This window comes from Acipenser ruthenus, chromosome 27, assembly GCF_902713425.1.
Source record: "Acipenser ruthenus chromosome 27, fAciRut3.2 maternal haplotype, whole genome shotgun sequence".
Lineage (NCBI taxonomy): Eukaryota > Metazoa > Chordata > Actinopteri > Acipenseriformes > Acipenseridae > Acipenser > Acipenser ruthenus.
The window spans coordinates 12,917,004-12,942,410 of NC_081215.1; positions in this window are offsets into that span (position 1 = coordinate 12,917,004).

A 25,407-nucleotide genomic window follows, 5' to 3' on the forward strand; every position below is an offset into this window, starting at 1 on the left:
GTGGCTGATCAAGCTGAACAATTAGACGCTCCTATCACTTTGGAGGAATTAAAAGCTGCAGCTGCGTCCATGCAAAAACGTAAGTCTCCAGGTTTAGATGGCATTCCGCCTAAATTACTTTTGGCAGTCTGGGATATGGTTGGCCCTTTAATTCTAAATTCTATAAATTATTCTTTACAAACTGGCTCATTTCACAGAGATCAGAAGTCAGCTTTGATTTCACTACTTCTCAAAAAGGGTAAAGATCCTTAGGAATGCTCCAGTTATAGGCCCCTTTCACTTGAATTCGGATTTAAAATTATTTGCCAAAGTATTAACCAAAAGATTAGAATTATACGTAGGTAATTTAATCCATTATGACCAGGCAGGTTTTATGAAGGGCTGGCTGGCATCTGACAATATGCGCCGACTTTTGCATGTTCTTGACTCGGCCCCCAATAAATCAGTTTCCTGTGCGGTGTTTTCTTTAGATGCTGAAAAAGCATTTGATCGCTTGGAATGGAACTATTTATGGGCAGTTTTGGAACGTTTTGGTTTTGGTCCCTCTTTTATTAATATGGTCCGCATTTTGTACACCAACCCTACTGCGTGTGTGCAAACCGGCTCAGTTATGTCTCCTCAGTTTCCACTTGAAAGAGGCACACGGCAAGGCTGCTGCCCGCTTTCTCCCTTGCTCTTTGCCCTTTCCTTGAAACCCCTAGCTCAGGCTGTTTGGCAAAACCCTGGCATCACCCCCATTGACATAAAGGGATCCAAACATCACATATCTCTTTATGCTGATGACATACTACTTTTTCTCTCTGACATTCCCAAATCAGTTCCACAGGCTCTGAAACTATTTGATGAATTTGGCTCTCTGTCTGGGTACAAAATAAACTGGTCCAAGTCTGTCCTAATGCCCCTGAACCCAGCAGCTAAAACTGCCCCTCTCCCTCCTGACATCCCTGTTCAAATACAAACTTCAGGTTTTACGTATCTGGGCATTAAAATACACCCTAATTTTCAACAGATTCGCAAAGATAATTTTACAGGTGCCTTGATTAAAATCAAAGCTGATTTGGCGAGATGGTCTCCTTTGCAACTTACGCTGCATGGTAGAATTTCTATTATTAAAATGAATGTTCTTCCTCGCATTAATTTTCTATTCTCAATGCTACCTTTATCACTCCCTCACAAATATTTGGAAGAAATTAATTCTATGTGCAGTGTTTTTTTTGTGGAATAGCAAACGTCCTAGAATTCGATTGGCTACTTTGCAACGTCCCAAAATACTTGGTGGTCTAGCCATGCCAAACTTTAAATTCTATTATTGGTCCTTTCAGTTGAGAGTTTTTAAGACATGGCTGAACCCAAGTGCCCCAGTTTCATGGCGTGCAATAGAAGAGGCTATAATTAAACCTATTAGGATCCAAGATCTCCCATTCTCCGGCCTTAAAAATAGGGCTATATCTTTACGAATGGGCCCCATTATTGCTAATTCATTAGACATCTGGAAGAAATAAATTCTCCCCAATCTGGAATAATTTCTTTCTGTTGACAGGCTCACAGCCTTTCTTTTACCCACCCTAGTCCACTAGAAACGTTAACGTTTTGAATGATATTTTTGATGATACAGGCTTACGCACATTCCAAGATCTTAAGGGGACTTACTCACTCCCTGGGTCCTCTTATTTTATGTATCTTAGGCTTCGCTCTGCCCTTCGTGCTTATGGAGTTCCATGGAATGTGGCATTGTCCACTCACCCTTTAGCTCAATTACTTAGTTCAACTCCTGCCACCAGAGGTCTTGTATCATCTCTTTATAATAACTTTGTAACTCACAATATCAGTTCTCTTGCTGTAACTTCTGTTTGGGATAGGGAACTCAACAAACTCGGTGTTAGCCCTGTCTGGGATAGAATTTGGGAAAATATATTCTCATCTTCTAAAAACTTAGCACACCAATTGGCTCATTTTAAATTTGTACATAGATTTTATGCTACCCCATATCGTCGATTTCAAATGAAGGTTTCTACTGATAATCTGTGCCATGGGTGCACTCTAGGGGCAGTCGGCACTTATCTCCATATGTTTTGGGAATGTCTACGTATCCAAAGTTTCTGGAAATTTTTAGCTACAGCTCTCTCTAAACTTATTAATATGGAGGTGCCACTGTTTCCTGGTCTGCTCCTGCTTGGAGATGACTCTCAAGTTGGGCTTAATTTACAGACAAGACGACTCTTTCTTGCGGGGCTGACAGCAGCAAAGAAGGTTATTTTGAAGGGCTGGTTGGAACCTGATATAGTCTATAACTGCACATGGTTACACTTTCTCTTAGATATCTCACTTATGGAGAGGTCGACAGCAAGATCGCACCAGGCCAGTGCTAATACCTTAACTACATGGTCTACTGCTATCATTCTTATTAAAGACCTTCATTTAAGTTTGAGACCAACAACTCACTAAAATGTGTATATTTATGTGTGTATATGTGTGTGTATATATATATATATATATATATATATATATATATATATATATATATACAGTATACAGTATACATATATATACATACACACATACATATAGACATTCTATGTATATGTGTATGTATGTGTGTATGTGTGTATGTATATATATGTATATATTTTAATATATTATTTTTATATATAATTTGTTTTGTATTATGGTTTATTATGATTTTTAATGTATTTTTATTTTACACTTTATTTATGTTTTTATATATAGTATGTTTGGTTTTGTTTTGTTTTTTACATATTTATGTATTCAACTTTTTCTCCCCCCCTTCCCATTGTAAAGATTACAATAAAAATAAAAATAAAAAATTGTTAAAAAAAAAAAAAAAAAAGTTGAAAACCCCTGGTCTAGGACAAGGATTAGCACTGAAATATGAACACACTCTACGTAGCGATCACACTAACTCTACTGCCCAGTCATTTTACATCAAAGGGGAGTGGCCATGATTTAAAGCAGCAGACCTATTTTCAATATGTACAGTAACATGTGACATAATAATATTCATTACAAATAGACTAGGGTTACCATGTGGCTCCAGATTAACCGGACGCTGTGAGACAGAACGGGATTTCAAACTTGCCCCTAAATTGAAATAAATGAAGGTGTAAATGAACCATCCTTAGCTACAATTAATAATGGTGCTTAAATACCCGCATGCGCGTCAAATAATTGTATTATACTAAGAATGAATTGCAGCCAGTCGCTATTTTTTTCTGTTTGTTAAAATTCAATCGTCCATATTATTCTGCAAATACAATCGCATCATCATCTCATTGCTCTATCAATAAATTAGCTATTTGTTCATTAAGATCTGATCAGAAGCAGCTGATCAGTGTGAATTGTTTGCTGCGCCCAAGCAATTCCACCACAGCAGGATTAATCTCAGCAAAGGTGGAGCTCATTTATACGTGAATTACTTTAAATTTAGGGGGAATTTTGAAATCCCGGTCTGTCTCAAAGCGTCCGGTTAATCTGGAGCCATACGGTAAACCTAAAATAGACAAAGGAATAAAAATAGAGAGTGAGAAAAGAAAAGAAAGACAATGAAAAGAAAAATCACAAACTAAGTCGCATTTGTTTGAAGTAAACTGATCCAGCAGGCATGACAGGGGAGTTGGATTGAAATATGTTAGTAAGGGTTGCCAGGCTGCAGAGAATTTTCCTGTGCATCCCTGGAGTGTGAATTTATTTGAGGAATTGGATGACATTCCTAATCCATTGGATATGAGGTGGGGCCACTTGCTTTCAGCTAAGTAAAATAAGGTCCAGTGAATCTGCCTGCAACTTGGATACAAGCTTAGCACCTTTGTCATGCTTTAACTATGCTTTTTATAATGATTGTAAACCATGCAAACTGATGCCTTTTTCAACAGTGCCACTGAATGGACATAAAGACTTTGAACGGCACATTAAACATTTTCTCTGTAGCGTACTGTTACAACACATTTCAGTTTTAGTGCAGTCAATCTGGCACAAAATTAATAAAAAATATGACAAGGAGAATTTGCTTTTCCAAACAGCTGGGATTTAAAGACAGACTGGATTTGTTAGCTTCTGGCAACTTGGATAAAACATGCCGAATATACAAAAATTTCAAATAAAAACTAAAGCAATTACACTTTTTTTAATAAATTTGCAGAGTTATAAAGTGAAACTAGCCATTAATGGACCTTAAAATGAAGGGAGGTCCTCGGGTTCTCTGATTTTATTTATCCCAACAGTCTTATCTCTTCCAAACTCACAAAATGTCACACTTTGGTCAGAAATTACATTCCACACTGCTGCCCAGCACTCTAACCACTGAGCTACACAAACCCACTGCCTTCCACACTGCAGCCCAAAACTCTAACCACTGAGTTACTCAAACCCACTTCTTCCACACTGTAGCCCACCACTCTAACCTCTGAGCTACACAAACCCACTGCCTTCCACACTGCAGCCCAGCACTTTACAAATTCCTTTTTAAAAGAATTGTTAATGCAACATTTTTCAAATATGCTTATGTATGAATGAATGAATTAAGTTATGAACTGCCTTCAAAGGATTTTACATTTAAAATGTGTATTATGTATTTCACCTGCTTTTTTGCACTTCTGCTTTACAGTGCTAAGAATATGGTGGTTGACCATTGACCTGACCTTTGATAACTTCATTAGTGTTCTTTTGTAAAAATAGTTTCCAATGGACCACAAGCTCATTCCAGATTCCCCTGGGCATCCCTGTAAACAAGGGAATTAGCATCGAGTCCCAAAACATGAGTGCCATTACAATTTGGTTTCTCTGTGCTATAAGATGAATCAGCTGTTTGAAAGGGTTGGTGAATCCTAATGTAAGTTCACCATAATAAACATTTTTAAAAGAGCAGCACTGACTTAGTGTTATTTAAATATGTATTATGTTTCCTTGTTACAGTATTCAAGACTAAGATGTTGTTGGTTATTTTTTAAACACATTGGGCCTGGTTTTGGAAAAGGGTTTCATTTTCGATGGAATCACAAAATCTGCAGAATTTCCATCTGTTAATCCGGTAAAAAAATATCCTTCTATTTTCTAAAGTGAGCCACCGTTCTACCCACCGGCGGATCACATGATCATTTTCTGTGGTTCCGTGGAGTAGGTAATGAGCATTGTAGCGGTATAATCCGCCAAAAAAATGGTTCCAGTTCAAATGTGTTAGCAATGATAAGCACAATCGAAACCTGTCTATTTTATTTTTGTATTATTGTTTTTCTTCTTATTTCTGTATGTACACTGTTAAGCAAATCTGTACAACTGCAGAAGAAAAGCCCTTCATGTAAATAGGGGGCAGGGCAAAGCCCTGATAAAAATATACTGTTTTGGTTTTAGAACAGGTGAATTTCTGAGTGTATTTAGATGTATTGTATGGGGTTGAAAACACGGGTGATTGTATAGTAAAATAAATGTATTGTATTTAAATGCATGGTTTGGGATTATTTATGGGGGAAATATTGTTGGTTTGAAATGTGTTCTGGCAGAGCCGGTGTTACCAGCTCGTCTCTGTCAGACATCTCCTGAGACTTAGTGGTCGGCAGTGAATTAATTAACAGAGTTATATACATGTGACATGCCATGAGCATCCCAAACATCCCAAACTGTTCCATAACTTTATAGGCTAACATAAAAACATGCATATTAAAATGATTAATCAATTAATTCCTGTCTCTTTCGCTCTCTGTCTTGACACCCTTTTGTCTGAAATGCTTACCGATTTCAAATGGTAGGGTCTTTCTATAGTTTGTATGAGCTACATAGTTTTGTTTAGAGATTGCAGTTCATTAGAAAGCTGACTCTGTTGCCCCAGCGTTTGTACATTCACTGAACATTGAGCTGTATGCTTAAAATCCTATTACAGTGGAAAAGGTTTACGTTTGTTAATAGTTACTGATTCACTGAACTAGAAGTCAATGAAAACATACTCGTCAGCTCTAAATTTAATATTCTTGTAAAAAAAATTTCAATGCGATCATGTAGGCTACTAACGTTTGACATGTCAATTTTTATCAGTTTAAAACAAGAAGCATATGGAAATAATAGTTTTTTGCTTCACAATGAACTTTACAACAAAGTTTGCAGATGATATTCAGTAGCACCTGTTTAGTTTGAATGACTGTGTGTGACAGGCATGGCTTGGTGGTGAGGTCAGACCAAGAAACACAGACAACAAGTACTGAGAGTGAATGCGCTGCTGCATGGATTAATTACAAAGTACATACTTATACACTTATACAAAAGAAAACGGCACGTTGGCCAAAATAAACAGACAAACAAAACACTAACACCAAACCCCAAAACAAGTATCGTGCTGGTCCAGCACGAGTAGCAATTGTTTTATATTTTAAAGTTCCTCTCCTTCTCATTCTCCCATTCTTCACCCTGAACACACCAACCTCGAGTGAGCAATCCATGCCTCTTTATATGCAGCTGTGGCGGGACTCGATTGCTAATCAATCATTCAATTGAGTCCACACACAGTCTGCAAGTGAACTATTTGTGCAACACCGATGTCCAAATACAAATATACATTTTAAATCACCCGTGCTACATAACCCAAACCATACAAAATAACCCAAATACACCCAGGGGCGGGGAGTACCCGGTCACACATCTCCCCCACTGTGCACAGCACACATGGCCTCAAAGGCCACCCCCCTTAAAATCCCAAAAGTCTCACCTTCAGTCCTGGGCCAGGAGCAGAGGCATCAATGGGCCCACGGGTGGCCATATTGTCAGTGGCAATGCTCATATTAGTTTATCTCTCAGTTAGTCTTTGTCATCTGGATGGCTATTGCCAAACTCATTGACCTGATCGTTTTCGGCATCTTTAACAACTTGTTCAGTAACAACAACGCATGGCTGGATACTGGAGTAAACTGCAAGCCATTCAACATGAATGTGACAGTGCGCCTCATTCCACCTTGACCTCTGAACACCAGAAGCAGTTTTATTGAACAAGTATGTTTACATAAATTTAAAGCAAAATTGCCTGTGTTGATGATTATATATGATAAATGCATTGATTTGGTTATCAAACAAACAAAAGAAGCCTTGCATGTTTTTTGCCTCGCTCCCAGTGTAAAACAAAAAATTCTCAGACAGCATATATATTGCAGCTAATGGATTGCAGCTAATGGATTCCTAGGATCTCTGATTATAATACATGTTTCTCATTCATGTATATATTTAAGTTCCCTTTCAAGTCGAAAATAACCATCAAGGTATGGGACATTGCCGTCAGGCAGTAGGGATTGGCTGAGCTTTATGTCAAAGCTGCCGATAGGCCTCCGCGCAAGCTGCCGTGTAAGCCCGCCCCCCTGGGAGCTTACTATACGCAACGCACGGAGAGTCACTTCCTCTTTAGCCTTCAGCCTCAGTAGCGGTAGGACTTAGAGCTGTACACTGATTGTACTCCATAAGCTTAGGCTTGAGAAGCTGGTTTACCCCCTTCTCTGAGTTTATTTCAGTGATTATTATTGTTATTATTGTTATTATTATTATTATTATTATTTGTTAGGATATATATTGTTACTTATATACTCCTTCTCGCTTTGCTTTTGCATCGCGTTTCTTCGTGGTCTCTCCGTCTTTCCTCTGTTCTTACTATTATTATTGTGTTTGGGTTTTTTTTATATTATTGTGTGTATATATATTGTTATAAATATTGTGTACATATATTTTTGTTCGGACGCGTGTTGCGTTGGTCTTGGCCCACGCGCATTTCTGCATCCTCGGTCTAGCTTAGGCTAGACCGTGCGTGTGCGTGTAGTCTGCTCTGCAGTGTTCCTTCCCCACCGCGGCGCGTTCCCGCCACATGTGTAATTGTTCTACACCCTCTACTTGTATTTTTCTGCAGCGTCCAACAAAAAAAAAAAACTTTTTTCCCTTTCACTATACAGAGGAAGACAACCACCAACGTGCAAAATCCCCAGCACCATCAGGTAGGTATTGCACAGCATCAGACACCGTACCAGCACTTAGTGTCTCCGCTTGGCGGGTCAGCTCACGCGTAGACTGTGCTAGCGTTCCACGCTCGGTACTCGCGCTTCGGCGCTCGCGCTCCGGCGCTCGCGCTCCGGCGCTTTTGGTGTCAGCGCTTGTGCGCTTGGTGCAGCGCTTCTGCGCGTGGTGCTTAGTGCTTCTGCACTTGGGGCTCAGTGCTCAATGCTCGACGCTTCGGCGCTCGGTGCTCGACGCTCGGTGCACGTTCCATCAGCGCTTGGTGCTCGGTGCTCGACACTCAGTGCTCGACGCTTCGGTGCTCGACGCTCGGTGCTCGACGCTCGGTGCTCGATGCTTCGGCGCTCGACGCTCGGTGCTCGACGCTTCGACGCTCGGTGCTCGGTGCTCGACGCACACACCCTCGACGCTCGACGCAAGCACCCTCGACGCTCGACGCACGCACCTCGACGCTCGACGCTCGACGCTCGACGCACGCACCTCGGCGCTTGACGCGGCGGCGCTCAACGCACGCACTTCAGGTGCTCGACGCTTGGTGCCCGACGCTTCGGCGTTCGACGCACGCACCTCGACGTTTGACGCGGCGGTGCTCGACGCTCGCACTTCGGTGCTCGACGTCAGTGCTAGACACTTCGGCGTTCCACGCACGCACTTCGGTGATCCTCGCTCGCTACTGCTCGTCAGTGCTTGCGAAGGCTACACACCATGTCTGGGTTCCACCGTTGCGTGACCTACCAGGCCAAGTTGCCTGCCAGCGACCCACATGAGGACTGCGTCGCATGCATGGGGCCGGACCATGCCGCATCTGCCCTGGCAGATAGGGCTTACTGCCAGCTATGTGCGGGGTTTCAGACGCGCACCCTTCGCCAGAGAGCTAGGAAGGCGGTTGGAGGTCGTTCCCCATCCTCGGGCTCGTCCCACACCGTCTCGGCCCCACCGTCATCTGTTGTGACGCCGCCGGTGACGTCTCAGCTCCCTCGGAGCCCATCCTCCCAGCTTACAGCTAGTCAGAGGTCTCCAGCCAGGCATGCTCGGGAACGTTCCCGCAGTCCCTCCTCTCGCGGGGCGCGCCCCCATCGGGAGTCTCGATCCAGATATCGATCGCCTCGCCGGAGAAGGCACTCTCGCTCCCCTCGAAGGGGTAGGCGTTACCAGGACACATCTGGAGTGACTGAGCTCACCTCCAAGATGTCACAGTTCATGGAGCTCATGATGGGACAGCAATCCCTCCTCATGACCCTAGCGAATGTGGCGCCTCGGGCCCCAGAGCTAGCAACCGGACCCATCGCTAGTCAGCCGATGGTCCCTCCACCAGTGCCTCACGGCCAACCCCAGGAAGTAGAGTGGGACGCCGATGCTGTCTCAAGGGACGCATCTGACGCAGATCCGCTCTTTGAAGACACGGAGCCTGAGGTGGCATCCCAGCACTCTGGGCAGGACGACCCTGAAGTGCTGGATACTAATGACCCTATCTGGTCAGTGGTGGAGAGGGCAGCCCGTCACTTAGGCGTGGACTGGCCTGCATTAGAGCCAACACGACGCTCTCTATTTGAGTTGCCGTCGGCTCCGCCCCTTCAGTCCAGGATGCTCCCGGCATTCCCGGGTTTTATTAAGGAGGTGCAGTCCACCTGGGGGGCCCCGGCCTCCGCCCCTGCAACTTCTCGCAAGGCTTCGGCTTTCACCATGCACAGGGCGAGCGAAGCTGGGTTAGCGTCCTTTCCGCCAGTGGGCGCCGCATTCGCCGCGCTAGTAAAGGCGCCGACATTATCGGGGCTGGCTAAGGACCCCTCCTGCCCTAACAGGCAGTGTAGGATTATGGAGGCCCACCTGAAAAAGGGGTATGCCGTGGCTACAGAGGCAGTTAGGCTGTCTAACGTGGCCATCCTCCTGACGGTCTACCAGGCGGCGCTGATTCGCGATCTGCCTGAGTCCCCATCTGTTGGACTTAGGACCGAGCTGGGTGCAGTTGCGCAGCTTTTGGTTAAGCTGGCTCAGCTGAATGCGTGAGCACAGGGCAGGAGCATTGCTTCCCTTGTGGTGGCAAGGAGGCAGCTCTGGCTCTCGCAGGCCAGGGTACAGGAGCCTGATAAGGCCCCATTGCTAGATGCTCCTATATCCCCGGGGCACACGTTTGGCCCAGCGGTTGAGGAGATGCTGCAACGCTCTGTCAAGGCGCGTGAAGCATCGCAGCAGTTGGCAAAGATGTGGCCAAGCAAACCCTTCCAGCCAAGGCGGCCACAGGAGCGCCAGTGGCGCAGGGCACCGCCGCAGCAGCAAGCGCACCCACAGAGCAGTAAAACTGCCCCTTTGGGGGTTTCAGCACGCAGCCAACCCGCGTTTGCAAGACCGCAGCGCGGAGGGTGGCGCCCTAGAGGAGATGGCAGACCGCGTCCTCGTGGCTCTGGCCAGGCCCCTCGTGAGCGAGCGCAGCCTAAGCAGCCCTGAGAAACCCCGGCAGCCGTTAACCCACCCCTACACTGTTCCACAGCTCCTGTTCTGGCAACAATGCACCAACGACATCTGGTGGGTGCGCAAAACTATACTCACCGGGTACACCCTTCAATTCCGGTTAACCCCCCCCCCCCCTTCAGGGGAGTGGTGGTAACTGCAGTGAAGGACTCGGTTCAGTCTTCAGCTCTAAATGCAGAAATACAGGCATTGCTCAAGAAGCGTGTCATTCAACTAGTAGACCCTGCTCTGACCGACCAGGGGTTCTACTCCAAGTACTTCCTAGTGCCAATAAAGGGCGGCAGGCTCCGCCCTATTTTAGATCTGCGACTACTGAACAAATACCTACGGGTGTTGTCGTTCAAGATGCTTACGCACAGGCACATTGTCCAGTCTGTCCGAGAAGGGCGACTGGTTTACCACCGTAGACCTCACAGATGCATACTTTCACGTTCCCATCTGTCCGGGTCACAGGAAGTACCTACGATTCGCATTTCAGAGCAGGGTCTACGAGTTTTGTGTCCTGCCATTCGGCCTGTCTCTAGCTCCTCTAACCTTTTCGAAGTGTATGGATGCCATTTTAGCTCCCTTGCGGGCTCAAGGCGTCCGACTGCTGAATTATCTGGACGACTGGCTCATCTGCGTGCAGTCAAAGGAGCAGTTGGCACAGCACACAGTGATGGTTACAGACCATCTTCAGCAGCTAGGTCTGAAGGTCAATTCAGAGAAGAGCCGCCTCGTGCCGAGCCAACAGACCGAATTCTTGGGTCTGCATCTGGACTCTGTGTCCATGGAAGCGACCCTGTCAACACAAAGAGTTGCCTCGCTGGAGCGGTATCTCTCCCTATTCAGGTTGAGAGAAACAGTCAGCATGGAGCTGTGTCAGCGCATGCTGGGGTTGATGGCTGCCACCTGGTTGCCATTTTCTGGCATCTCAGTTCCTAAAGGGCGCAAGACGCTTGCGACCTCCAAGGTCGACCAGTTTACCGTCATGGAGCCTTGATGTGGTGATAGAAGCCCTTACCAAGGCACCGTTCGAGCCTCTCCACAGTGTGGATATCAAGTTCGTGTCTATAAAGACTGTGTTTTTGCTATCAGTGGTATCAGCAAAACGCGAGTTACATGCACTTTCGGTGCATTCATCATGTACTCGTTTCGCAGGAGACGGTTCTAAGGTCTCCATGCGTCCAAATCCGGCCTTTTTACCCAAGGTCATATCCCCGTTTCACATGAACCAACTAGTCGAGTTGATGGCGTTCCATCCTCCTCCTTTTTCTTCCCCAGAGGAAGAACGGTTACACATGCTCTGCCCTGTGCGGGCATTGAGGTGTTATATCGACCGCACAAGGACTGTGAGGCAAACAGAACAGCTGTTCATATGCCATGGTTCTAAGACTTTGGGTCAGCCGTTGTCTAAGCAACGCCTTTCTCATTGGATAGTGGATGCTATTCAGTTAGCATATGATTCTATGGGCCTTCCGCCACCAGGGCAGTTGAAGGCACATTCCACTAGGGGTATGGCGACATCCTGGGCTCTCTTTAGAGGGGTGCCGATGTCTGACATTTGCGCTGCAGCCAGTTGGGTTACACCGCATACATTTACGAGGTTCTACCGGTTAAATGTACTGGAATCCTCTGCTCCGTCATTTGGAGCATCTGTGTTACACTCTATGATGCCTCAGGTTGCGGACGTGTAGAGTGGCTGACAATATGGTGTGACTATTCCACCTTAGGACAGGTGTCATTGTGAGCATAGACGCTGAGGCGCAGCTCCGCATATGCGTAGATGTACTGCCTACGTAGTTGCGTTATGACGTAAGTCTGTCCTACTGCCGAGAATCCTCCCTCGCGACGGCTTGGGTACACTGTTCCCATACCTTGATGGTTATTTTCGACTTGAAAGGGAATGATAGGTTGCGGATGCAACCCCGGTTCCCTGAAAGAGAAAATAACCATCAAGCCGCGAGGTCGCTCCGGAGGCCTTCACGGCCTGAAGGGCAAAAGAGGAAGTGACTATCGGCAGCTTTGACATAAAGCTCAGACAATCCCTACTGCCTGACGGCAATGTCCCATACCTTGATGGTTATTTTCTCTTTCAGGGAACCGGGGTTGCATCCGCAACCTATCGTTTTGTATCCATGCTGGCAAATTAACAATGTGTGTCTGATTAAGGAAAAAAATGCATTTAGTGGTATAGCTTTTATAAAGAACAACAGCTTCATTTTCCATTTAATTACATCATGTCCAACACAAATGTTTTTTTTTTTTTAAGTGTGTGTGTGTGTTGTGTAGAATAAAGATGTGTGGAACATGACATATCTGTAATGTGAAACATCAATGGAGGATCCTTCTAGAAATAGTTCTTTACAATGGTATGCCTCACTGCCCATCCAGCAAGTCGATCCTGTTGTGGTTCTGTAAAGGTGCATCATGATGTCCTGCCTGAGGCTCCGGCAGTCAGCACTCAAACCTCACCTTCAATAGCTGGTACATTGTGATTGATAGCCATATTGTGCAAAACAATGCAGGCTTGTGTTGTATGCTCATATCAGTTCCATACGCAGGTAATTCAGATAAGCGAATTGTAAGCTTTGAATTTATCAAACTTTGAGTTTATCAAACTCTCAGACAAGGCTTGCATATAGCTAGTCCTAATCAGCATGAATTCAGCACATGCTGTGGAATGCAGGTCATAAAATGGGGTTGTGTGTGTAAAACGGGTAGATGGCTGGTTGAATTATGTGACACTCAGCTCATAAAGTAGATAGTGAGGAGAAAGGAAGGAGGGGACATGGGGAGCAGAGTGAAGCAATTCAAATGTGTTACTTTTTGAAAAAGCTGAGATAGGAGAGAAGGTGGACTTTATGGTTTTGGGTGTAACTGTTACGTGATTGTAGACTTGAAATTGTAAAGCTGGCATATATATTTATATATATTGTAATAGATTGCACCCACTCGGGTTCGTTGCCCCTTAAAAAACACGACCCAACACACACAGGAATGGATTTTTCTGTGCGATTGCGCTATTTTTAATTAACAAAAACAAAACAAACAAAACAGAAACAAATACCTAACTCTGTTTTTGGATCGCTGAATACACAGGTAAGTCCCTGACTAACTCGCAGGACGGCTAAGCCGTTTACCTGGCACTACAACACGAAACCACACTGGCTTAACACAGCACTTACTTTGTTTATGGCCACTTGGAGACAGAGCACCTTCCGCCTCCTTCTATGCAGCAGCCCCGTACAGACAGGCTGCAAGTCTTAAATACCCTGCACCCGGTTCTAATTTACCCATCCTCGCTGCTGTTACTATATATATATATATATATATATATATATATATATATATATATATATATACATGTTGCTGTGATTTTGTGCTCAGACATACCATCTCTGATGCGAGACGAGTGCTCAGACAAAGACATCTGCTAAGGCAGCTGCAACTCAAATTAACACCAAAAGAGACCTGGGGAGATGCTCTCCATTTTGTATTCAGAACTATTTGTTTCTCTGCTGTTTCCACAATAAAGACTTTATTAGTTTTGACAATCTTTGTCCAGACTATTTTATTGTAAAGACAACCCTTACAGAATTGTCCCTTAAGCGTCCCATTGATGTGTTCTATTGTGCATCTCATTATAGTTATTTAATTTCTGCCAAGTATTAATACTCATAATTATCACCGGTCTTATTTCTTTTTTAAATTAGGCTATATCATAAAGTAGACTATAAATTATTAGAACTACTTCAAAAAATGGATTTGTAATTTGGATAAATGTAATCCAGGAGTGACATTTTCTGAAAAAACGATCCAGCAGATAAAAGTAATCTCGATCACAAAATATAGGATTACAAAATCCAGATCATTTTGATCCAGATTACAAGTTTTCATGTAGTTCCAATGACCAACCCCAGTCAAATACAGACTTTAAAAGGTGAGTGATTTATTGCAGAATTTTGTGAGCTCTTGAAAAATAAACGTTGAAAAGGTGCAAGCCTGTGTCAATCTTGTATTTGACTTGAGTTAATTGGCCGTGAATCAGAGAAATTTAATTTTTTTTATCTATAAATTCAAAAATGCATCAATTCTAAGATAAAACATATAAGAAACTCATGTAACCACGTAAAGAAACGTTTTGGCCAATGCCTTTATCACTTCGACACTAATAAACCCATCAGCTGAAATAATTCTGTTTTAACTGATGTGAAATGATCCACTGGCAGACTACATAACAAGCCTTAAGAAGGTTTAGCACCTTGCTGATCCAGGACATGTATTTTTCTGCCCCTCATGCTAGAGATAAGTTACCACCTCATTAATGGTGTTAATTTGTCTGGATATAATAGCTATCCTGGTGACTGAAGCTGAAGAAGTGTTGCCTCAGAGCAACACTGGGAGCTGTCCGAGAGCTAAACTGGAGCTGCCTGCCTATACTGCACTCAAGAGGCTGCTTTAAAGACATTGAGATTATCTGCCTTCATTTAAACCCCTTTCAGTCCTGTTTGTATTTCCATATACAGAAAGAAACATGCCATAAGGGACATGGTCTCGTTGTGTCCCAAATGGCTTCCAGGGTTGTTATGTTCTATAGTAGTGTTATGATTTTACTTCAGAGAGTGTACTGGATGTATTAGTAGTAGAAACTTGCAGCCCTCAAGAGACATTGCACACAAACTGCTCTTTCTTCTAAACAGGGCCTCTAGTAGGGAACTGGTTGTGTTTGTATTCTGAGAAAATATGTTTGTATTTTTAACTATCCTGTGGCAGGATGGCGTTGTGGTGACATCAGGCCAGAAGCAGGAACAGAAAAACAAAGGCAAGTACTGCAGGGAAAAAGAGACGCGGCGGGCGCCGTTTATTTTAATAATACAAAAATAAAATAAATACTTTAACAAAAAAAAACTACGCTCACAGAGCAAAACAAAAGGTTAAACAAAACAGTCACGAACACAAATAACAAACAATACCGTTCAGGCTGGGCGATCGCCTTCACTGAACCTATACATATTGTTAAATACATTTCTCTCCTCTCGCTCTCCCGTACGCTCCTCTGTACAACCCACCACGAACCGAGAGCGCTGCAGGTTTATATGCAGGTGAACATCTCCCGATTTAGCAACAAATGAATCACTTAATTAATTCAGTAGATGGCCACCTTCTGCATGAGGTTTTTAAATTACTGTGGATGGGGCTTCCCATCCACGCTACTAAACAATACAATACAATACAATACAATACATTTGGCTACGTCGTCATATATATACATAAATAAATCATGAAACAAAACACATACCGAACAATAAATTGCACAGGGGCGGAGGGGGAGACCCTGTTCTAAAAATAAATAAACAAATAACTGTACAGGGCTCCTCGCCCTGTTACATATCCCCTTAACTTTTAATGATGTTTGTAATTCGAATTGCAATTACTCAAATACTTTTTCTTTTTTTTTTACAGCCATCAGAAAACTGAAGTCATATGACAGCTTCGCAACAGCTCCCCACAACAGCTCATCTCATCCCACCACCGAGCCAATTGCCTCAGGAGCTATAAAGCAGATGTCTGCCAGCACTGCACGTGTCCGCTTGAGCTCACCAGGTGCCTGGCCAGTAGGGGTTGCTGTAGCACTGTGAGGTAAGTCCCTACTGATTTTGCTTCCCCTAAGCAGTGGAAGGGCCAGAGCCAATGGGGTGCTCCCTGTGGAATCCCTAGCAAAGAATGACAGCTTTGCACAGCCAGCACCTGCACCCCTCTGTATGACTCACCCTCACGGTCCTGCCTTTACCAGGTTTATATTCATGCTGATACACAGTCATTGGAACTTTAGGAAAATCTGTTTTGAACTTGCTAACCTTATCATTGAAGAGCTGTCTTTGCTGAATTTACAACAAGTTTCATGCACTATATATGATATTGGTTGGGTCTTAGAGGTCTTATAGATTACAGAACTCCCTGACTCTCAGATCCATGCTACTCAGCTCTCTCTATTAAATTTGCTGACTTTCAGATCTCCAGTACTGAATTCTCTGTACTGAATCTGCTGGCTCTAAGATCCCAGGAAGTACATCTTTGTGTGGAGAAGTTTGGCATTAGGATCCATAACATCGAATTAATAAATAAAACACACCACATATGGTCTCCTGTTTCAGGGTCTGCTTTATTAATAAATCTTACAGATTTATTAAACTAGGTCACCAAGCGTAGCAGAAGCAGATACTGTAGTCAGAAGCAGAACTCATTTCTTGAAGTATGCTGCCGATTTAGAGCTGAGAACCTTTAAATGCTTTCAACATTTTTCAGGCAACACCAACCAAGGATCTACTAACAAATTAACACACATCTTCTTCAGCATACATGCCATAAATATTGGGTTTGGAGTAGTGTTAAGGAAATGTCAAATGTACAGATGGCCTTGATTCACTAGAATTTAACTCACTTTATATGCGTAGGTGCTGCAGGGTCAGTTTCACACATTTAAGAAGCTTCTTATCATATATATATATATGTATATATATATATATATATATATATATATATATATATATATATATAGGAGATTACAGAAGTGTAGTCACTTCCTGTAAAATACTATTTGGGGAAAAATATGTTTTGTTTCCTGTTAATTTATAATCTTCCACTGTAGAAAATAATACCATATTGTTCATTGGTTTTGGCCCTGCAGGTTTAACAGGATTTGTGAACAATTGAAGAATACACCATGCATTGTTTTTTAGTGTGCGTGTGAGGAACCGGTGCTGAATCTAGGCGCATTTGAGTCAGCTGAGGGACAGAGTTAGGCGATCTGTAAGAATGCAATGAATCGGGGTGCAGGATTGGCGCCGTGCTTTCTAATGCAGCTATCGGGTACCTTTTGTAAAATTGATCAACTTCACTCATTCTTTAAATTTTGACGACTTTGACACTAGTTTCTCTGAAGAAAATATTACTGAAATTGCTACAAACTTTTGTCATCAGCTAGTACATCACCACAGACAAGATTCATCTGCAGTGCCAACAAAGTCATTCAATTCAATTTCCAAGTCATTTTCTTCATATTTCAGAACTTTTTGTTTTTTGACAATGATGCGTCTGCACTATCGCTCTCTTTTTTCATACACCACAAACCAATCCATTTTATGTACTGAACAAGGATGCAATGCGGCAGGAACAGAAGGTACATTGACAAGATGAGTAGCCTTGGAGAAGCTCAGCGGCTTTGAATCTCTTCTTCTGTACTGAATGGTAAAGACATATCTGTGAAGATCAGCTGATGTATTGGATTGAGTCAGTGGATCACACTGAGCCATCAAATGGTAAACCTTTCTTTTCTTATGGTTTTTGACTGTTTTTGTGAGTCAGATTTGTGTAAAATACCAGCGTGCTTACCATTGGTGGTGTCACAGCTGCTTTCTTGTGTGAAACTATACAGTGCTTGGGCTACCATTGCTAGTGGTGCCACAGTGTAATGCAAGGCCAGTGAATCTTGGGCTCCCCTCTGGCTGTTCTGTCAGTGGATCTGCACCCCATTTTACAGTGTGAAATTGAAGGTGATGGTGGCTTAGAATGTGAACACTCAACTGTGTGATTTTTAGTTTATGAAGACTAACAAATTGTGTTCTGAGAGCCCCATAGATGACGCTAAATCTGGACTACTGTCTTGATCATTCAGGGTGTACCCATAGGGATATTTTTATTATTATTATTATTATTTATTTCTTAGCAGACACCCTTATCCAGGGCGACTTACAGTCATAAACAAAAATACATTTCAAGAATCACAGTACAAGTATTAATACAATTAAGAGCAAGATAAAATACAATGACTTCGGTTCTACAAAGTACAAGTATATGACATAGCTAAAACATTGATAAATATTAAAAGTAACAATAAGCAATACATTTTTTTTTCACTTAACATGAATCGTTATTGCTGTGTTACCTGTTTGACAATGTGGGCAATAATCCTTACACTATCAAGTGCACTAGAGCGGCCATTTTGAAAAGAGCTTTGAAACAGACTTTAAAAGTTAGAAGGGTAAAAAGTTGTCAGGGTGTTAACAATGAAAAGAAAAATTATAGATATGTTATTTAAACAGTTTTTATAAAAGTATGTTTTAGCCTTTATCATTATTATTATTATTATTTATTTCTTAGCAGACGCCCTTATCCAGGGCGACTTACAATCATAAGCAAATACATTTCAAGTATCACAGTACAAGTAATAATACAATTAAGAGCAAGATAAATACAGTGACTTTGGTTCAAGCAAGTACAAGTGTAACAAAATACAATTCAATGATACAGCAGATAAGTGTCAGTGTTAGTTACATCAGGATATGATTAAATACAAAATACTACAGATTAAACACTTGGCAGATTACAGTACTCTGACTTTAAAGTAATTGTAGCTTTACTTCCTTGTTCATTTCACTCCAGCTGTGTGTTCTGCACCAAAAGCATGTTACTGGATGATAGCATGCCAGTCAGTGGGTGAAGCAGCTGATTGGGAGATGAAAGAAGCCAGTGAAGGGCTGTATCACATTTTAAATGAAAATATATGTTTACTGAAACATGTGTTTCTCTCAAAACTGCACATTTGAGACCTATATAGTACATGGATGTTTATGGCAGAGAAAATGTATGCAACTACTTTGTTAGCTACAATTACTTTATTTGTGTGGCATACTGCAGCTAAAGACTTTAATACGACAGGAGTCAAAGTGAAAATGAAGTTAAAAAACAAGAGACTGGTGATAATGCTAATGAAAGGTAAGAAAATGTAAGTTTTACATTTCTCAGTGAACCTGGATCATAGCTGCTAACTCTAAACCTAACCTTACATCAAACCTTAACCCTGACCCTTTGTTGATACAATTGTGTACTTAGACATATCATGGGAAAAGATTTACACATTAAGTACATTGTAGCTATGCATAATAACATTGTAATAATGTGTACGCACATATGTATTTACTGTGTAACTACTATGTAATTACACCATAATTAGAAACACTTAATGTAAAGTGTCTGAGCTGGACAAAAGTGTTACCTCACAGACTTTCATTCACAGCTAGGCCTTGTTAACAGTACATTTTACATGAACTGCAATTTTACTATGTAAGACTCAAAACTAATTCACTACCCTCACTATGACATGAGTTCTTATGTGTCATAAATTACAATATTACTATACGTAATATAATTATAACGAAATAACTATATTAGGTACAGATGATGCATTGGCTCTGACATGTGACTCCGCAAGTGTATAATATTATAATACAGCAGGTCCAGTAGGGTAGACTTTACTGGAGATAGAACTGACCAAAGGAAAGCGTCAGAGAGGTACTTTATGTAGCTTGAGGTCCATTATGTCTGAAGGTTTATTCCAGTTATATATCGATATGGATTATGAAAGAGGTAAAAAAGCAGTTAGTATTTTAAGATGACTTTTCAGGCTACCAGAGCAAGTTTCTGTGTACTGATAATTTAAAATGGGCCAACCTTAAACAGACCATTGAAGTAAAAGATAACAGGCTATTTGATCATTGTATGAAAGCTCTGAGATATATCACTGGTTTAAGACAATAGGTATGTATAGCTGCCTCTACCTTTTCTTTTAACTACACAGGCCCATTATAAGCCAGTTAATTTGAGCATGGAAAGTGCATGGGTTGGGTAGCCATGGACAAACTATTGATTCAGAGTCACATGTAACTAAGAGTAGGTACTGTAAACACTTCAGATATATTTGCTGTTTATATGTAAAAAATATATTTGTACTTAGGGTGTGCACCCCAAGTGGCCATTTTAAACATCCGCACTGGCAAAAAAACAAACAAACATATTATGCAAATTCAGAAGGTATAAATATTTATTTAAGTCATGCCTTGATTGGTATCTATAGCAGTTAATTCACTGAATAGAAATATGAGACTCACAAAGTAATAAAACATATTTTCTTTAGAAATTCTGTAGAGAAAAAAAGGCTGTGACATTTGCAGCCTGTTTGTTACAATAATATATTTCACTGTTAATTTGAAATACAATGAAGTTAGAGGCTGTTTAATTTGTTTTTAAAATCTTCAGTTCTGTATCTATACACATCATACCATGTATTACAGTCAGTGGATATGATATGCAGGGATATAGAGCTATTTCACTATATGTTATATCCGTTTCTTTATTTTGTAAGCCTTTGAATAGCCCTGGCCTTGTAGGGAGTAACTGGCCTTTCATAACTCAGAGTGCAGCTGTGACCTCGGAGGGATGATAAAACCTTTGTTTCTGCTTAATAAGCTGTTTTGAGTCTATGTACAAACCATAATCATACCAATTAAAACTGGTCCTGGTCCGACATTGCAATTTTCCCTTTCCGGTCCAATGTTGGACCCTGTCCGACATCACCAAAAAGGTGTAAAAAATAGGTCTCTAGTCGTTTTTTTTCCGGAAAAAGCTGAGAAAACCATTCAATGGCTGAGTGAAACTGATAGGAACCGAGAGATCCCCGACACCACATAGATAACACGGACATAAACAAACAAGATAGCTGCTTCTGCATCCAGCACTGAAAGAATATCACAGACATTTGCAGAGCTTTTTTAGATGTTATAGTAATAAAATAATGACTTGCATTTGCATTTGAGTTTGGTGATAAAATGAGTGATCAGGAGATGATTTATCGGTATGCACTACTATGTAGAGGTATGTGAAAAATACAGCGAACGAGGGGTGGGACGGAGCTGGAGATGCAGTACTGAGTGTCCTGTTGATATGCAGTGCCTTTTAAACCTGTTTTACTGTGAAAAAATACTTTTAAACAGTGCATCTAAAATAAATTGCGCGTGTGAAAATAAATTGGACCTGACGCGTCTGAGACGCGCTGAATAAATGGACCGCTGTAGTTAAGGGAAGGCTGTAGTCAAGCAGTGCACACAGACCACATACAGAGAGGAGGGGCTTGTATGCCAATAAGACAGAGGCAGACTGACAAGATAATATAATTTACTGGTAAAGCTCACACTAATACCTTGATAATCCTGCTTCCCAACTCTATATCAGCACATTATGTGTGCATTTGTTTCACTACAGCATGTTACATTGGCATATGGAGCACATTTTGACCTTATGATTATATCTTAAGGTCAGTGATTTACTAAATGGAATGATGCTTGATTTTTTTTAACTTTCTTTTTAAGGGCAAACATGTTTTTGGAGAAATACATTTTTGGCTCAAGGCAAGTACACGAGCAACTGAACTACAGTGGCTCTCAAAAGTATTCACCTCCCTTGGACATTTTCCACATTTTATTGTGTTACAACATGGAATCAAAATGGATTTAATTAGGGGTTTTTGCCACTGATCAACACAAAAAAGTCCATAATGTCAAAGTGAAAAATAAAATCTACAAATTGTTCTAAATTAATTACAAATACAAAACAGAAAATAATTGATTGCATAAGTATTCACCCCCTTGAGTCAATATTTGGTAGAGGCACCTTTGGCAGCAATCACAGCCATGAGTCTATTTGGATAAGTCTCTACCAGCTTTGCACATCTGGACACTGCAACTTTTGCCCATTCTTTTGCAAAATTGCTCAAGTTCCGTCAAGTTGGATGGGGACCTTTGGTGAACAGCAATTTTCAACTCTTTTCACATATTCTCAATTGGATTGAGGTCCGGGCTTTGACTGGGCCACTCCAGGACATTGACCATTGGCTTTGGCTGTATGTTTGGGGTCATTGTCCTGCTGGAAGATCCCCAGGTCTCTTGCAGACTTCAGCAGGTTTTCCTCCAGGATTTTTCTGTACTTTGCTGCATCCATTTTACCCTCTATCTTCACGAGCTTTCCAGGCCCTGAAGCAGAGAAGCATCCCCATAGCATGATCCTGCCACCACCATGCTTCACGGTAGGGATGGTGTTCTCAGGATGATGTGTGGTGTTAGGCTTACACCAAACATAGCGCTTAGCATTGAGGCATAAAATCTTCTTCCACTTGGTCTCAGAGTCTCCCACATGCCTTCTGGCAAACTCTAGCCAAGATAGAGTTTTTTTCAACAATGGCTTTCTTTTTGCCACTCTCCCATAAAGGCCAGTTTTGTGAAGCACCCGGGCTATTGTTGCCATATGCACAGTGTCTCCCAGCTCAGCAGTGGAAGACTGTAACTCCTTTAGAGTTGTGTGACAGGGAGCGTGAGGATCTGAGCTGCAAATCTCCCTCCCGACCAAAGAGGGCGCTAAGCAGAGGTACTTGCACGCCTGTTCAGAGACGGGCCGGCTTGGAGAGAGGGGCGGAAAAGGAAGTCGGCCATCTTGGTGCAAGGCGGAATGACCTTATTAGGGGACAAGATTACTGTGATCAGCTGTGCTGCATTAGACAACTGGCAGGTGTGCTGAGTCACGCTGATCATGGGGTGGAGTCTCCTAGTATATAAGGGGTGTCTTTCTGTAAGTGTGGGGCTTTTGGAGGTAATACTAAACCTGGGTTGCTGAGCTGTGTGTTTGTTTTGTTTGTTTGTGTTCTACGTGTTTTTGATTTGTTTATCGTCAGGACCGGGGTCAGACGCCAAGGAGCTGCCGCACTACTGCCAGCACTTTTCACCTTGGACATCACACGCCCCGCACAACTGAACTGAACACTTCAGCACCTGCACTTTTAACCACCCCAAAAGTGCATCCAAAGAGCTGAGAGAGACTTGCTCTATTGGGACTTATGGTTTGTACTTTTGTTGCTTTGGACTGTCTTTCCCTTTTAATAAAGTTCGCCCTCTACCATTGTGGTAGAGTTTTTGCACCTCTACAAAGTGACTCTGTGACGTGTGTTCCACATCCACACCCACTGCGCTGTCACAAGTTGCCATAGGCCTCTTGGTGGCCTCCCTGACTAGTGCCCTTCTCGCCCGGATACTCTTTGAGGAGTTTTTGAGGAAGGCCTGTTCTAGACAGATTCACAGTTGTGCCATATTCTCTCCATTTCTTAATAATGGACTTTACTGTGCTCTGGGGGATATTCAATGCCTTGGAAATGTTCTTATATCCTACCCCTGACTGGTGCTTTTGAAGAACCTTATTCCGGATTTGCTTTGAATGTTCCTTCGTCTTCATGATGTAGTTTTTGTTAGGAAATGTACTAACCAACTGTGGGACCTCCCAGAGACAGATGTATTTAACCTAAAATCATGTGAAACACCTTCATTGCACACAGGTGGACTCCATTCAACTAATTATGTGACTTCTAAAGACAATTGGTTGCACCAGAGCTCATTTCGGTGTGTCATAGCAAAGGGGGTGAATACTTATACAATCAATTAGTTTCTGTTTTGTATTTGTAATTAATTTAGAACAATTTGTAGATTTTAATTTTCACTTTGACATGACAGACTTTTTTTGTGTTGATCAGTGGCAAAAATTCCTAATTAAATCCATTTTGATTCCATGTTGTAACACAATAAAATGTGGAAAAGTCCAAGGAGGGTGAGTACTTTTGAGAGCCACTGTATGTTATCCAGTCGCTCAGATTCCATGACATTATCATTTTCATAGAGGAGTTTCTCAAGCATTGCAATGTGAAGCATTCAGATATGAACAATGTCAGTCTTTAAAACTTGAGAACAGAGTCTTGTGACAAGCTGGTTCGTGTGGTGATGTCAGACCAGGAAGAGAATGGACACAGCATGTTTAGTGAATGCGCTGCTGCGCTGGTTTATTATAAATGAACAAATAAAAAGGTTGAACAAAACAGAAACACTGAACAAACAAAATAGCACACTGGCCAAAATAGACAAACAAAACAGACAAGTATTGTGATGGTATCAAGCCAGCACAAGTAGCAATTGTTATGATTTATTTTTAGTTCTCTGTAACGCACGTTTCATTCCGCCTCTGAACACACTAACCTCTTTCTCACCCGTAATCACCCGATTTATACACTAGTAGCTACAGCCTTAATTAATAATTTAAACATTTATTCATTTCACGTCTCCAGCCACATTCCCATGTGTTTTTACAGGGAGGATTTTAACTGCCTCCCTGTCACCACTATTCCACACACACACAAACCCACATCCCTGTGCTCATATACCAATATACATTAACTCCCCTGTGATACATAACCCTAACTATACAAAATAACCAAAAAATACAACCAGGGGCGGGGGTACCCCATCACAAGTCCTTAAAGAAATGAATACCAAAACAGATGAGAGAATGAGCAGCCATAACAAATACATTCACTCAAACATCTAATGGAAACTAATAACATTCCTGAAATACTTTTTTTAAAAAGTCAGTTCCTTAATACAAATTGGGTGTGTATTATATTTATTTACAAAAACAACATGTAAGCTGTATAATATTTTTCTAGTGGTAGCGTTCCCATCTCCCACCCATTTACAGATCCGGATTTAGCAACCCACTGTTGCCACCCTGTTATTTGAAAAGTAAATAATCTCTGCTCAAACACAGAAGAAACATGTTTACAACACAATTGAGCTCTATGAGCACTATGAGCTCTGCAGACAAACTCAGCAACTGCTGATGAACTGATGACCAGCCAAGCCATGACATCAGAACTGCACCAGCATACACCATGTCACTGCTGAAATGTCCCTCAGAGAGGAAGAATAAAGTAAACACCAAAACCAAAAACAGGGTCCATTATCACCTGGTCTTTAATGCTTGATAACAGCCTCTGTGCCAAGATTGCGCTAGTAAATCACTATAGATCAATTTGATGGTAAAATAAACTCTCTTCTACTGGGTTATAATAGCATTATTGGTTTATTTTTTGTGTTTACTCTCATACTCAGCAGGCGTTCTGGTATGTGAGTTGAGAAAATCATTAATTCTTTATTCCAAATGGCAAGCTCCTGGTGGACTGTATATAAATTACGTGTGTTATTCTATATTTTAGGAGGTGTGTTTAGTGATCATTAAGGTTATTGCAAATCCAAGAGT